Raw genomic sequence first — 13,991 nt, forward strand, 5'->3', positions numbered from 1 at the left:
ATGGTTACATTCTCTTGTATCCCTTAATGAAAATCATCTTTATATTGCCTTACTGAGTAGTTCTACATATAGTCCTCAAAGATTTAATAGTTATTATGCAAATGCAGTAAAAAAATTTTCCATGTTATGTTAGTGGTTATTACAGACATTATTATATTTAGCAGAGGAAAGTCTTTGCATAATGCACGCAGTTTTGGAAAATGGGTACAAAACTAGTATTAGGACACAGGTCCTGACAGAGACATGCAGTATTTTCCAAAGCCCATATCTCTTTATTTTCTGTCCCTGTGAAAGAAATGAAATTTTCGCAATGCCCACAGAATCAAGAGAATAAGAACTCAGATGACAGTGAGAGGGCCATGACCCATTGCTGGCTACTGACAGTTTAGGACTTAACAAAAACACCCCCCTCAGTTTATCCCCAGGATTAGCACATCACTGTTTAAAATATTTCCACAATGAGCAGCCATCTGTGTGAATTTTCCTTATGTTCAACACCCTAATAGGCACTACTTCCTTCTGAGTCTCTGGCTATAGCCATCACAGTCACTGTTTTGTCTTAGTGGAGCCATTTGAAATAACCAATCTCTGAGTAACCCCTACTAATTACTTGAGACTTGGGAAGACAAAGCCACTCTGAAGAGGTTCCCCTTCTACCCTTAGCCTTAGCATTTTTCCCAGCAAAGAACAAACCTTGTCTCTTTCAATAGCATCTGTGTGAGTTTGGCTGAACAACACCTTCAAGGAGCAGTAATGCAACACAAGGTTTTATGAAAATGAAGACAGAGTCGCTGAAACCCCTCAAGTCACAAAGTTCCCCTCTGAACCTGATGGCCTATCACTACCTTTATCTACATATATACATGTTTATTTTCTAATAAAAATTTTCATTTAGAGGTGGGTTTAAATAGAGAGTTGAATAGGTTCACGGAGGCCTTGGATAAGTTAAAACATACATAAGAAAAGATCATTTTAAATCATATATAACATAGTGGAGTTATTGAAGTTACTTTTGTAGAATATATTTCAACACAATCTTTACATCCCATTATTGACAATGCTCTTATAAGATGTTACGATACTGAACAATTCTCTTGAATTAATTTAGAATTCTCAACACATCGAAAAGTTCATCTTGCCTTTGAAGCATGAGTTGGGGGATCGTCTATATAAGTTTAAGGTTATGAGCTTTACAGTAACTCCCTCCTCATCCTTCCCTGAATACACATAAATACACACACACTCTCTCTCACATACACACACAGCTCCAGACAAGAGGCAGAGTCAAATCCCCACAGAGACCCTAATAGAGGTATATGCATTCAAGTAAGCTAATAACCATTACTCATAATGAAGGTGAACAGAATACTTACCCTGTGCCAGGCACTGCACCACAAACCTTGTATGAATTATTTCATTTAATGCTCAAAACAACTCCACAAGTTATCCATGACTTGAGGTTTAGAGAGTTTTTAGAGGTTTAGAGAGAATTGCCAAGTTCACACGGCTAGAAAAGAGTGGAGCTAGAATTCAAGCTCAGGCTGTCTTACCCCAGAGGCCATGCTCTTGCTGCCCCAGCCACAGCATCTTTACCAATCTCACGTAAACCCTTAGATCATCTTTAAGTCATCATTTCAGAGCTTACAACTTTGCACCCCTTTCTTGTCCTTAAGTTGCCGTGTCTTTTAGCTCAAGTATCAATTTACTTCCTTCAACATTGGAGTCAAATAAGGTAAAAAGGCTTCCAGAATTGAGCCAATAATCAGAATCAGGAAGTAACAATGAAATTTTTCAGAGGTAATAAGGCAAAAGTTGGAAGAGTGGGAAAGAAGGGAGCTTCTTCTTCAAAGTAGCTATTAGTCCTATCAATTGAGAAATGGATATCCAGTTGTAGTATATTCTCAAATGTAATCTCCATAGTACTTACAATGAATGAATTACATCTAATGTATCAACATGGAAAAAAATCTGAAAAACTTAAGTTTGAATGAAGAAATCAAGTTGAAATATGTTATATACTGAATAATATCATACATCTAATTTTTAAACCTAAAATATTTTGGGTTTTTTTTAAAGATTGGCCCTGAGTTAACATCTCTTGTCAATCTTTTTCTTCTTCTTCTTCTTCTTCTCCCCAAAGCCACCCCAGTACATAGTTGTATTTTCTAGTTGTAGGCCCCTCTACTTCTACTATTTGGGATGCCGCCTCAGCATGGCTTGATGAGTGATGCTAGGTCCATGCCCAGGATCCGAACTGGCAAAACCCTGGGCCACAGAAGGGGAGCACGTGAACTTAACCACTCTGCCACGGGGCCAGACCTAATATTATGTATTGATATAGATTTTGTTGTTAGTGCCATGGCGACCCTGTGTACAGCAGAGCAGAACCCTGCCTGGTCTTTTTGCATCATCCTCTCACTTTCTGGCACTGTATCAGACGATGCTCTGATGCTATTCACAGGGTTTTTACAGCCAATTTTTTGGGAAGTGGGTTCCAGGTCCTTCTTCCTAGTCCATTTTAGTCTGGAAGTTCTGCTGAAACCTGTCCACCATAGGTGACCCTGCTGGTATTTGAAATACTGGTGGCATAGCTTTCAGCATCACAGCAACACACAGCTGCCACAGTATGATAACTGACAGACATGGTGCGGTTCCCTGATTGGGAAACAAAACCAGGCCTCAGTGGTGATGGAATCTTAACCACTAGACCACAGGGCTGGCTGTTGATATGGATACACACATGTAAATGAAATGCATAAACCACTGATGGGAAAGAAAAAAATCCACCTCTGGAATGATTATTTTTAGGAGACTTCGAGAGTTATGGGCTGGGGAGAAGTAAGCAGAGGACTTTGACTGTATCTGTAATGTTGCCTTTACTTCAAAATATCTGAAACAAAGATGGGAAAATGTTCACATTTGTTAAATGTAGGAGGTGGCTACATAGTATTTGTTATATTAGTTTCTATAGATTCCTGAACATTTGAAATAGCTTGTTATTTCAGCTGCACAACTGAGGTGGAAAAAGTTGTGAGAAATAGGTAATTATGTAATGTGAAGTGAGGAATATATTTATATATAATTTACACTCTGTTTCTGAGGGAAAAAAAGGCAGCCTTGGAAAGAGATTAACCAACCACCAGTAAATGCAAGGAACATGGAGCAGTTTGCTGGCTGTTCTGAGTAGGTAGGTTAGGGAGGGGGAAGGAGAAAGAGAGGAGGAAACAGGAGAAAGAGAGACGAGAGGACATAGTGTCCTGTGCCGGCGGCAGTTGGGGGGAGCTATATGTAAATAAAATGTTGGAAACTTGAACTATAACTGGCTGCAAATGCAGACCTCGGCTGGACTGGAGCTGAGACTCAGATACACCCAAGTCAGGGAGCACGAGAGGACAGCCACCACCCTTCATCCCTCCCACAGACACAGAATCTAGCAGAATAAAGTGGATTACTTGAGACTGTGGCTCCTCCTGGGAAAACAGTTAAATCCTGACCCCAGTTAGGTTTCAGAGATACACAACTATGTCTGATTTATTGGGGAACTTCAAATAACATAAGATATAATGAGAGACAACAGAAAATTTACCAAAGGGAACATCTGTCTGGTGCAGTAATTTCACTGAAGGACCTAAGGGTTGGAAGGCAGTGAATTCAGGAACTGATAGCAGAACCCAAGGGGACCCAGGCATTCCAGCAGCATATTTGAGCCCTGTGCATATGCATTAACAGCTGTCTCACCACTTAGAAACTCTGGGACACAATCCTTCCCATCAGTCCCAAAACCGAAGAAACAAACATTCTAGTTTTCATTCTCAAAAGCAAAATTAACCAGGACCAGCCCCGTCACAGAGTGGTTAAGTCCATGTACTTCGCTTCAGTGGCCCAGGGTTTCACCAGCTGGGATCCTGGGTGCGGACCTAGCATCAACCATAAGCCATGCTGAGGCAGCATCCCACATAGCAGAACCAGAAGGACCCACAATTAGAATATACAACTATGAACTGGGGGGCTTTGGGGAGAAGAAGGGGGAAAAAAGAAGATTGGCAACAGATGCTAGCTCAGGTACAATCTTTAAAAAAAAAAACAATTAACCAAGATATTGTTGGGGATCCCAAGTGAGAATGTGTTGGTGGCAGCAAAGTCCCAGTTTACCAGGTTCAAAGGCAGCTGCAACATTAGAATTCCAACTAGATTAGTTCCAGGTAAAAGTTCTGGCTATAGCAGGAACAATGCAGTTCCACTCAGAAGAAAGCTCCCTTTATCTAACTCATTGTGCTTTAAGGCTAACCAAGCATTCTTTTTCTAACTTTGCAAAAGCATCACTGGCTGAGGTGCCTGAGACAAAAGCCAAGCCAAGGCAGAGATGGCAGCGTAGTGGCATGCTGGCACCAATGAGGCAGGAGCACCAAAACTTTTGCTGGGATCTGCAGCTAGACTGCTGTAGCAACAACAGAGTTCCAGTTTTGGCATCTGTGACAATCCAGTTTGGGAAGCCCCAGTAGTGAACTCTAGACTGGGTTCTGCATGGAGAGGGAAAAGCATCTTGTGGGGAAATTTGCACAAATACGTGGAGGAGGGGAACTCCACAGGAACCCTAATGGGTAGGTGGGGTGCAGAGCAATTGAGATGTCAATGCTTTTAAGCTCCCAGGGTGAGAAAGGCTGAGATGTTCACGTCACCATAATTTGCTGCTGTGAAAGATGGCATGTTTATGAAAGACTTGCGCTTCAGAGGAAAAGCCCATAATAAAACAAAACCCAAGTTTGAATTAGATCATTCTTCCCAATGTTTTTGCATCCCTCTAAGATATGGAATCTTCTGGAGGATTTTTGGTTAAGAAGGAATGGGAAGGGGGAAGGGAGGGAGGAAGAAAAAATTGCAAATGATCAAATATATCCACTTACAAATATGTTGTGACAGCAATCTGTTCAATTATAAACAGTGAGAAACATGTAATACTGGAGCCCATTTTAAATGGAACATTGTGTAATAGCTAGAATTACAGCCTGAAGCCTGATAGTATAAAAGGAGAGGTGACAGCATCCCTGCGGCAGGGATGACTGAGAATATAAATCCAGGTGAAATGAGGAAGAGCGGACCACTAACAGTGACCACAGAGTCAGCTTCAAATCCAAAAATGCCCCCAATTCACCCCTAAACACTCATAAGCCCATAGCACAAGCAATTGTCAATTTACAAAGTATTTGAATATATGAAAAAAGAAAAAATAATGAAAGTGACAAAAGCGGAGGCAGTGGAAACACCTGAGATAATTCTGATGCAATGTTGAGAACTGTCCAGCAGTATATATGGCCACTCGGAAAGGGAAGCTAGTCATCCTCTTGCATGTGCCCTACATTGGGAAGCATTTTACCCAATTGGTTTGTTGAAGTGGAGGTTCCCTTACTTACCCAGCACTTTGCCCATGTCAGGAATCATGCTGTCTTCCCTGAGAGTTCCCTCTCGGGCTTAAGTGGTCCCATCAGTTAATATCTGAGAGTACAGCAAAAGGAGAGTGCACACTGACCCCAGCAGGCCCAACCCAGCCTCCTGAAGACGGCATATGGGACACACGTGGGCTGTCTCTATCTTCCTGAGTCTTGCACAGGTGTAAACACACAAGCGTCACAGCAAAGGATCACATGGGGACCAGGAGAGACGCACGCATGCTGCACTCCTGCTGTCAAGGTAACAACTACCTTCAATTCCTGGCAACAGGATCCTTCCGGACCTGCTCTCAGAGAAACTAAGGGATTAGCCAGACTTCTCCCACTGGTGAGGGTTTCTGCCCTCCAGAGGGCAGATCAATATATTAATCTCCCCAGAGTTAGCACATAGGCAGGAGAACTGCTCATCAGCTTTTCTAGCTTGTGAGGGACACAGCCCCGCAGTCCTCACTCTTCACACCTTCTTATTGATTCTAATGAAGACTTAGTATCCACAAAGGAGTCTATCTCCAGATAGTGACACACAATGGCTTGTTGGCAGCCCAGCCTGTGGAAAATGATCCATAAGCAAATCACAGAACTTCCTTTCGTTGAAATTTTGTTGAGTCCTATCATCAAAGGACTTGAGTGTTCCATGATGCTGGGAGATCATTCTGACTGCAGAATTTTTAATAAAATAGCATACTTGAAATTCAAAGCACAAAAGGACATGTTCCTTCTACAGTCACAGGCACCCTTACACATTGCATATGTGTCCCATGTTTCCCCTGCTTCAATTAAATAAGAGATTTGCAATAGGAATGCCTAGCAATTGTAAGACCCGCAAATGCCCCTTCCCTCCCCAGGAGATGTCTCACAAGCAATGATGATTACAGTTCTCTCCATCTTCCTGCTTTCCTAGCTCCCTAAGACGACTGCCAAGCTCTCTGAGACTCTCACCTTTGCCACAGAAGCACCTGGAAGCTGTGGAAGAGCGAACATTATGTCACAATTCCACCAAAGCAGGGAATAACTTTTCATGACTTCAGTCTTACATTGTTACACAGATCCCAAAACATCAACGCTTTGTTCTTCCAATGTTCCAGAGATTTTCATGCAAATCTCTTCGAGATTTTGCTCAAAGGCTCCCTAGCACTCAGACAGGGATCTGTGGGAACTGGACAGAGTAAGAGCCAAATGAAGAATGCCTCAATGTACCCCCAAATTACTCCTCCCCACCAACCCTAGGCTGCCTCTATTCCTTTAAGATGAGTTCTTGCTGAGCAGGCTGCTCAGGCCACTACATAGATAGACTCCCAGAGGCCTTGCAAATTTAGGAGAACCTGAGACACAGACCTCCCAGAATGGCCAAGCCTGGGATAAGCACAGTTAAGGTGCAATTTGAGATCCCCCTACTTTATTTACAACCATGAACATTATTCTCTCAAGGAAAATGTCTCTTCCCCACAATAGAAGAGAAAATTATCATTAAACAAGGGAGAAGGCCTTCAACTAAGCAAGAGCAAAGATTCTGCACCTGTCTGTGTCTATACACCCAAGAGACAGGACCAGAGTGTGCTGAGGAAAACCAGAGTTAGAAAGCTCAGAGCTTGAAGAATTCTTCTCTTAGACGACCTCTCTACTAAGAATCAAGGCTTTTTTCTACTGGCAGACATATAGAATCAAGGAGATTCTGACCTGTCTCTCTTAACCACAATGTCCTCAACTGTGAATATCAACGGATGTTAACTTTTGAGAATCTGATAAGAGCTACAGATCTGCCCCCCAAAAGAACAGACACAAATACTTCCATACAAAATTTTGCATATAATTTGAGGAGGACAATGTTTACAAACATCCCTAAAATCTAGATTACGGACCGCTGAACTGGATGATTTCTGAAATCTCTTCCAACTCTAAAATGAGTTTATGGAAGTTCTAGTTAAACTTGACAGATTAAATACTCTTTTTTTTTCTCCCTCCTAAAAACTTAGAAGAAAAAAAAAGATAACAGGAGAAAAGTAACAGGAGGTGAAGAGATGTTAGCAAAATAATTGAAGGTAGAAAGTGGATGGACAAGTGAAACTGACTTAGCTGAGCAGAGCCTTAAGTAGCTGCACAGAAATCATTCAGTTCACCACCGAGAACACTGGAAAGGCTCCAAAATGGAAGGCACTAGGACCTATGAAAGTAAAAGTGAGAAGTGAAGTCAATCAAGTTTCACTCTCTTACACAGGCTCTACAACAAAGCCCATTAATTTTGTATTCTTTTTCTTAAAGGGGAGCCCCACGAATTTTATATGTCCCTGAGTGTGGCTGAAACAAAGGTTAGTTGAAAGTCTTTGTGAGAAACATTTGGATCCAAAGATGCCCTTCCTCAATGCACAATCAGGAATTCTCTGGTGGAAGATAAAAGATTTACCCATTTGACACATTAAAATAGCTGTGTCTCAGCTATAGGCAGGGATGAGGGTCTTTATTGAAAGCATGAGGACTAAATGAAAATCCACCCACTGAAGTGTGAAACCCAGGACCCATCCCTCCACTCAGCTCCCAGAAAGCAAATAGCTAGTTGTCCCCGCAAGAGGTTAGAGAACTCTTCTGTGGAGAAACTCCAGGAGTTGGCATTTGTAAGTCCCCTAAGAGAATAGCTGTCCCATCACTCTACAGTAAATCTAACCAGAATAAAAGTCTGCAGAGCTCCCCACCATCTTCTCTGCAACTCACTTTTAAATCTGAGCGGACAGTCAAGAATCACCAAACATTTAAGGACCATCTCCAACATAAAAGTCAGAAGCTAACACGTGCCAACAGGAGAAACAAAACAAAACAAATTCTGAGGAAATGGTCAATACGAGGTACAGAATAAAAGAAAATTTTAACTATAAATTAAACAGAGAGATAAGAGAGCTTACTACATACAAGCTCTTAGATTATTGAAAAAAAAAGAACATTCAAAAAACATAAAAGTACTCTTAGAAGTTAAATATGATTGCCAAAATTTTGAAAACACTCAATCCAAGATTTGGAAGATAAAGTTAATGAAATCTTCCAGTAAGTATAACAAAAAGGAGAAAATTGGGCAGAATAAAACTAATCGTGGTAGGCAGAATTCTAAGATGGTCCCCAAGATTCCCACCCGCTGGTGTACAGGCCCTTGTATAATCCCCTCCCCTTAAGTGTGGGTGAAACTTATGAATACGATGCCAATTTCTCAATGCTCTGCCAACACCTGTTATCATCTGTCTTTTTGATCACAGGCATCTTAGTTGTATGAAGTATTATCTCAGTGTGGTTTTGATTTGGATTTCCCTGATGACTAATGATATTAGGCATGTTTTATGTGCTTATTAGCCATTTGTATATTTTCTTTTAAGAAACATTATTTAGATGATTTGTTCATTTTTTAATTAGGTTATTTATCTTTGTGTTGTTGAGTTGTAGTTCTTTATGTATTCTGGTAAAGACCCTTATCAGATATGTGATTGGCAAAAATTTCCTTCCATTCTGTGAGTTGTCTTTTCACTTTCTTGATGGTGTCCTTTGAAGCATGAAAGCTTTAAATTTTTTTTTTTTTAAAGATTTCATTTTTTCCTTTTTCTCCCCAAAGCCCCAGGTACATAGCTGTATATTCTTCATTGTGGGTTCTTCTACTTGTGGCATGTGGGACGCCGCCTCAGCGTGGCTTGATGAGCAGTGCCATGTCCACGCCCAGGATTCGAACCAACGAAACACTGGGCCACCTGCAGTGGAGCGCGCGAACTTAACCACTCGGCCACGGGGCCAGCCCCTGAAAGCTTTAAATTTTGACGATGTCCAAGTATCTATTTTTTTCTTTTGTTGCACCAGTTAATTTTTTAAACATCATTCCAACTCTTACTTGGCATGCAAGATATCTTCCTTAAGCCTCTCCTAGATTCCACTACCCCATGCTCCCCTCATATGAACCCTGCATAGCTTGAACTGACAATTCTCCTCTGGAGCCAATGCTCTTCTACCACTTTCGCCATACCTTGTACAGATTTCTAAGCAACTCTAAGCACTTACTGATTGATGTATTTCTCTTCCTAAGTAGGTTGTGAGCAACTCAAAGGTAGGGCTCCATTATTCAACTTTGTATTCTTAAATGCAAAAAAAAAAATCTGGCACATAGTGTGCATTCAGCTAATGTCTGATAAATAAATGAAGAATGAATAAATGAATGCTAATTGTACATTGAAAGATGGTTTGATGCATTTTCAGGGTCCACACTGTGTTGGTTAACGTTTAGAACCCCTTCATGGGACCACAGTACTCCTATATCTAAATCTTTTCTCATGATATCTTTTCTACATAGAAAGCATTCTTTTTTTTCCTATAGTTTCTAGAATCTTATCTTTTCTTATCAAGGTTTTTCCAAGTAATGGGAGGAAAAGAAAACCCATCCTGTCTGAATACGCATTTTCCTGAGACTCACACTTGATTAACATAAATATATTTGCATTGATTTTTCAAAATAATGTATATTTAGTCTTTAGGTATATTTGCAGGATAGTAAGTTTTTTGTTTGCTAAGGTACAGAAAACTCTTAATTACCTATTTTTGGGGAATAAACTAAGGTAGTACAGTAAGAGGAAAAACAAGAGAATCATGATCCATAGCAAATCTTGCTTTCAAATTCTTAGGCATCATTAAGCAGAATAGATAACAAAACCATCTGCTATAATTCTCATTATTTCTTATTTACTTTTTTCCCCTATATAGCCTATAGCCAAACTTTCTCAACAAAACAATGATCCTCTTTAACTCAGGGAATGTATAATGACAAACACAAGCAAAACAGTTGCAGCAAGTTGCTTGTTCATTAGCATGGATAATGAAGAGTTGAGTATATTTCTTTTTTTTTTTTCTCCCCAAATCCTCCCAGTACATAGTTGCATATTTTTTAGTTGTAGGTCCTTCTAGTTGTGGTATGTACATGGCCTAATGAGCGGTGCCATGTCCGTGCCCAGGATCCAAACCAGTGAAACCCTGAGCCCCTGAAGCAGAGCACACGAACTTAACCACTCGGCCACGGTGCTGGCCCCTGTATTTCTTATCTTGGTCTTTTTCTTTGTCTACACAGAGTGTGATGAGTAGAAAAAAACAGAAACCAGAATTTAAAGTCTATACTCTTAGAAGTCCAGGACCATTTTTCATTAACCAATTTCATACAGAACATTTACACGTATCCTATTATATTTAATTTTTTTAAAGTTCACATTTATAAAACATTTTGCAAAACTAAACAAGTACTAATGTTAAATGACTGATACACTTCCATGCGCCACAGAAGAATAAAGTATATTATAGACAACAACAAAAAAAACCCTACATCAAAGTGCAAAGGATTAAAGAAGATTCTTTTATTCATCAATCAATATTTATCAAACGTCTGCTTCATTTTCCAGATACCATTCTAGGCACTGGGAACATAGTGGCAAAAAGAACGAGTCCCTGCCCTGGTGGAGTTTACATTCTAGTAGAGGAAGACAGACTATAAACAAACATATAATACGTTCGGTAGTGATGAAAACAATAAATATACACAAAGCAGGGTAAAGGGAATTGTGGGAAATAGAAGCAGATAGAAAGAGATGCTGTCTTAGATAGGGTAGTCAGATAAGGCCTGCTGAATAAGATGACATTTGAGCAGAGACCTGAAGGAAGTGCTGGAATGAGCTGTGAAGAGATCTGAGGGAGAAGCATCCCAGGCAGACCAACCAGCAAGGGCAAAGTCCTGGGACAAGAGCGTGCTTGGCTTCTTCAAGGACCAGCAGAGGCCAGTCTGCTGTGATGTGGGCAAGGAGGACAGCAGTTAGAAGCAACGCTGGAGATCACGAAGCATGGAGCCAAGTAAGGTCTTTGGTCTTGTCTCTGATTGAAATGTGAGACAGAAGATGGGATTACATTTCCTTTCCTCCACTGAAGTCAATCCTTTATTTTTCTCTGGGATCGAGTGGAAGGAAGGAAAGGAATACATTAACAGGAATCACAAGAGTACCAAGGAGGGAAGAGACTAGTCTTGATGCACAACAGACTGCTTCAAAATCCACTTCAAGATCATAACATGTGGCTCTTGCAATTTTTATCTGAAAATATTGTAATAGCAGGCTGACAATCGTGATTTCCTTCAGTCTAAATGCAGTAACCTCTTATTTTCCCATCAGGTGAAATAGGAATGCTAGTCTAAATTCAGCCTAATCACGGTGTTAATAATAGCACAAATGTGAACAGCATCTCTGAGCTAGAGATCTCCAATTTTTGCTTCTAAATTAAGCTTTGTTACATGTCCTCCAGGTTCAGGTTAATCTTCATCCTGTGGTGAGCAAACTTTAAGGAGAGACATCCACACTCTACCAGAACTAGAACTCAGAATAGAACAACTACCAAGCACTAGCCAGGCAAATGTGCCAGCACGCAGTAACCTTGTCTTTCTAGTTGCTGTATTTTTAGCAGTCAATGTCGAACAACTTATTTTCTAACATTGAGGATAATACTAGAACAATTTTCCAACAGAATTTGCACAAAATTTCACCAGCTAATTTATTTAAATCTCATAACCTTTTTCTTTCCTTCCCTGGCACCCTCCCTTCCTTTTTCTTTCGTAATAATCATAGTTACCTCCTGGGCCTAAATCATCTCCTTTAAAGATGAAGACTCTCACTGCTTCAGCGAAGGATCTTTACTGTGTTTAATGGTAAATTGGGTACAAAGAAAAGAACATCTGTTTTGAGCAATATTAAGGTTGTACTGTAGAGCTCAAGCCCTCCTGGTGAATTCTCTTTCTAGTGAAATACTTTTATGGTCATTGCTGCAAAACAGATGAAATATTTTGTTCTTCAAAAACGAATGCCAGTCAGGGAGCTATATGGGGATTCCTGCCACCTCAAGTCTCAGCCTATTCTCTTTACAGCTAGCACCACCCAGTCCTTATCTTCCCAGACCCACCAAGACTTAAAGACTCTCATTTATTGTTCATCACTATGGAGAAAAAGACAATGTAACAGAAATTTAAAATGTGATGATGTCACAAAATATTTTTAAATCCTACCTAGTTCTTCAGGTAATTAATTCCTATTCTATACTAACATCTAACTGGAGGCAAGCAAATCTCTCTTCTAGCACCTTTCCTGGATTTTCTTAGGAAGTGTCATCCACCAGGTATTTACTGAGCATTTATTATGTGCCAGGTATTGTTCTAGGGGCTAGAGATCCAGCAGTAAGCAAAAAAGATAAAAATCTCTGCTCTTGTTTCCAGTGGAGGGAAACATACATTATGAAATTAAATAAGTGAAATTCATAACTTGGGAAACTGTGATAAACATTATGGAGAAAAGTAAGCCAGGAAAGGAGGATAGGAAGGACTAGGGTAGAGGGGAGGTACAATTTTAAAATAGCTGGTAGGAAAGGTAGCACTGAAAAGATTCATTTGAACAAATACCTGAAAGATTTGAACATATATCCTCTCAGGAAGCATTTTGATTTATGTCATTCCCTTTCTAAAAACATATTCTCTGTGGTGGTTTTAAGGAAGCATATTTTGTAACCTTTTTGATCACTTTACACAAATTTAAATGTTAGCTCAAAGATGACCACTCTCACCATTATTATCTAACATTGCTCTGGAGGAGACAGTAGCCAATGAAACTGGTCAAGAGAAAAAATTAGGTATAAAAATAGCAAAGGAGGAGGTAAACATTATAATTTGTTGATCATTTATCAATTGCTTCAACTTACATGGAGAAAAAACCAATTTCAACTAGAAGAGAATTAAGCAATGTAAGTGGTTACAAAATTAATATATAAACATTAATTGCCTTCATATGTATTAATACAAACAACAACCAATTTAAAAATACAAAGACAAAACTCCATTTACAATAACAAAAAAACATGGCAAAATACTTAGGAATGAACTTGACAAGAAATGTGCAAGAACTATGAAGAAAACTTTGAAACACTATTAAGGAATACAAAAAATAAACCTGAACACATGAAAATGAATATCAAGTTCATGATTAAGAAGACTCAACATTATGAAGATAGCAATTCTCCCTAACTTAAATCTATAAATTTAATACAATCCCAATAAAAATATAATCAGAATTTTTGTTAGAAAAAGAGTCAGGTATTTAAAGTGTATATGGAAAAAGAAAAAAGCCAAAAGGCTGGGAAACTCCAAAAATATAAAATTAACAATAAGAGAGGAACAAGCTATATTTTTATTTTGAAGTTTCACCAATTAAAATAGTGTGGTGTCACTGAATGAGTGACAAACAGATGAATGAAACAGAATAGAAGATTGAGAAATAGACATAAAATATATTAGGGAATTTAGCATAAAGGTGGCATTGCATGTCATTGGGAGAAAAGATGGATTATTAAATGGTTTTGGAACAACTAAGTTAGCTATCTATAAAAAAATTTATATCTTATCCTTTATACCAAAATAAATTTTGGCATAAAAATTTATACCAAAATTTGGTATAAAAAAACCCATAAAGCAATAGAGACAAGAAAGAATTTTTTAATAGACTCAGAGTA

At 39.3% G+C, this 13,991-nt stretch overlaps 1 protein-coding gene across 1 annotated transcript in view; it reads right to left on the reverse strand.

The window, feature by feature from the left end:
• The window catches only part of SLC4A4 (solute carrier family 4 member 4), a 396,171-nt gene that overhangs the window by 375,293 nt on the left and 6,887 nt on the right, over positions 1–13,991 (reverse strand). The window lies entirely within an intron of this gene.

Source organism: Equus caballus, chromosome 3, assembly GCF_041296265.1.
Source record: "Equus caballus isolate H_3958 breed thoroughbred chromosome 3, TB-T2T, whole genome shotgun sequence".
NCBI lineage: Eukaryota > Metazoa > Chordata > Mammalia > Perissodactyla > Equidae > Equus > Equus caballus.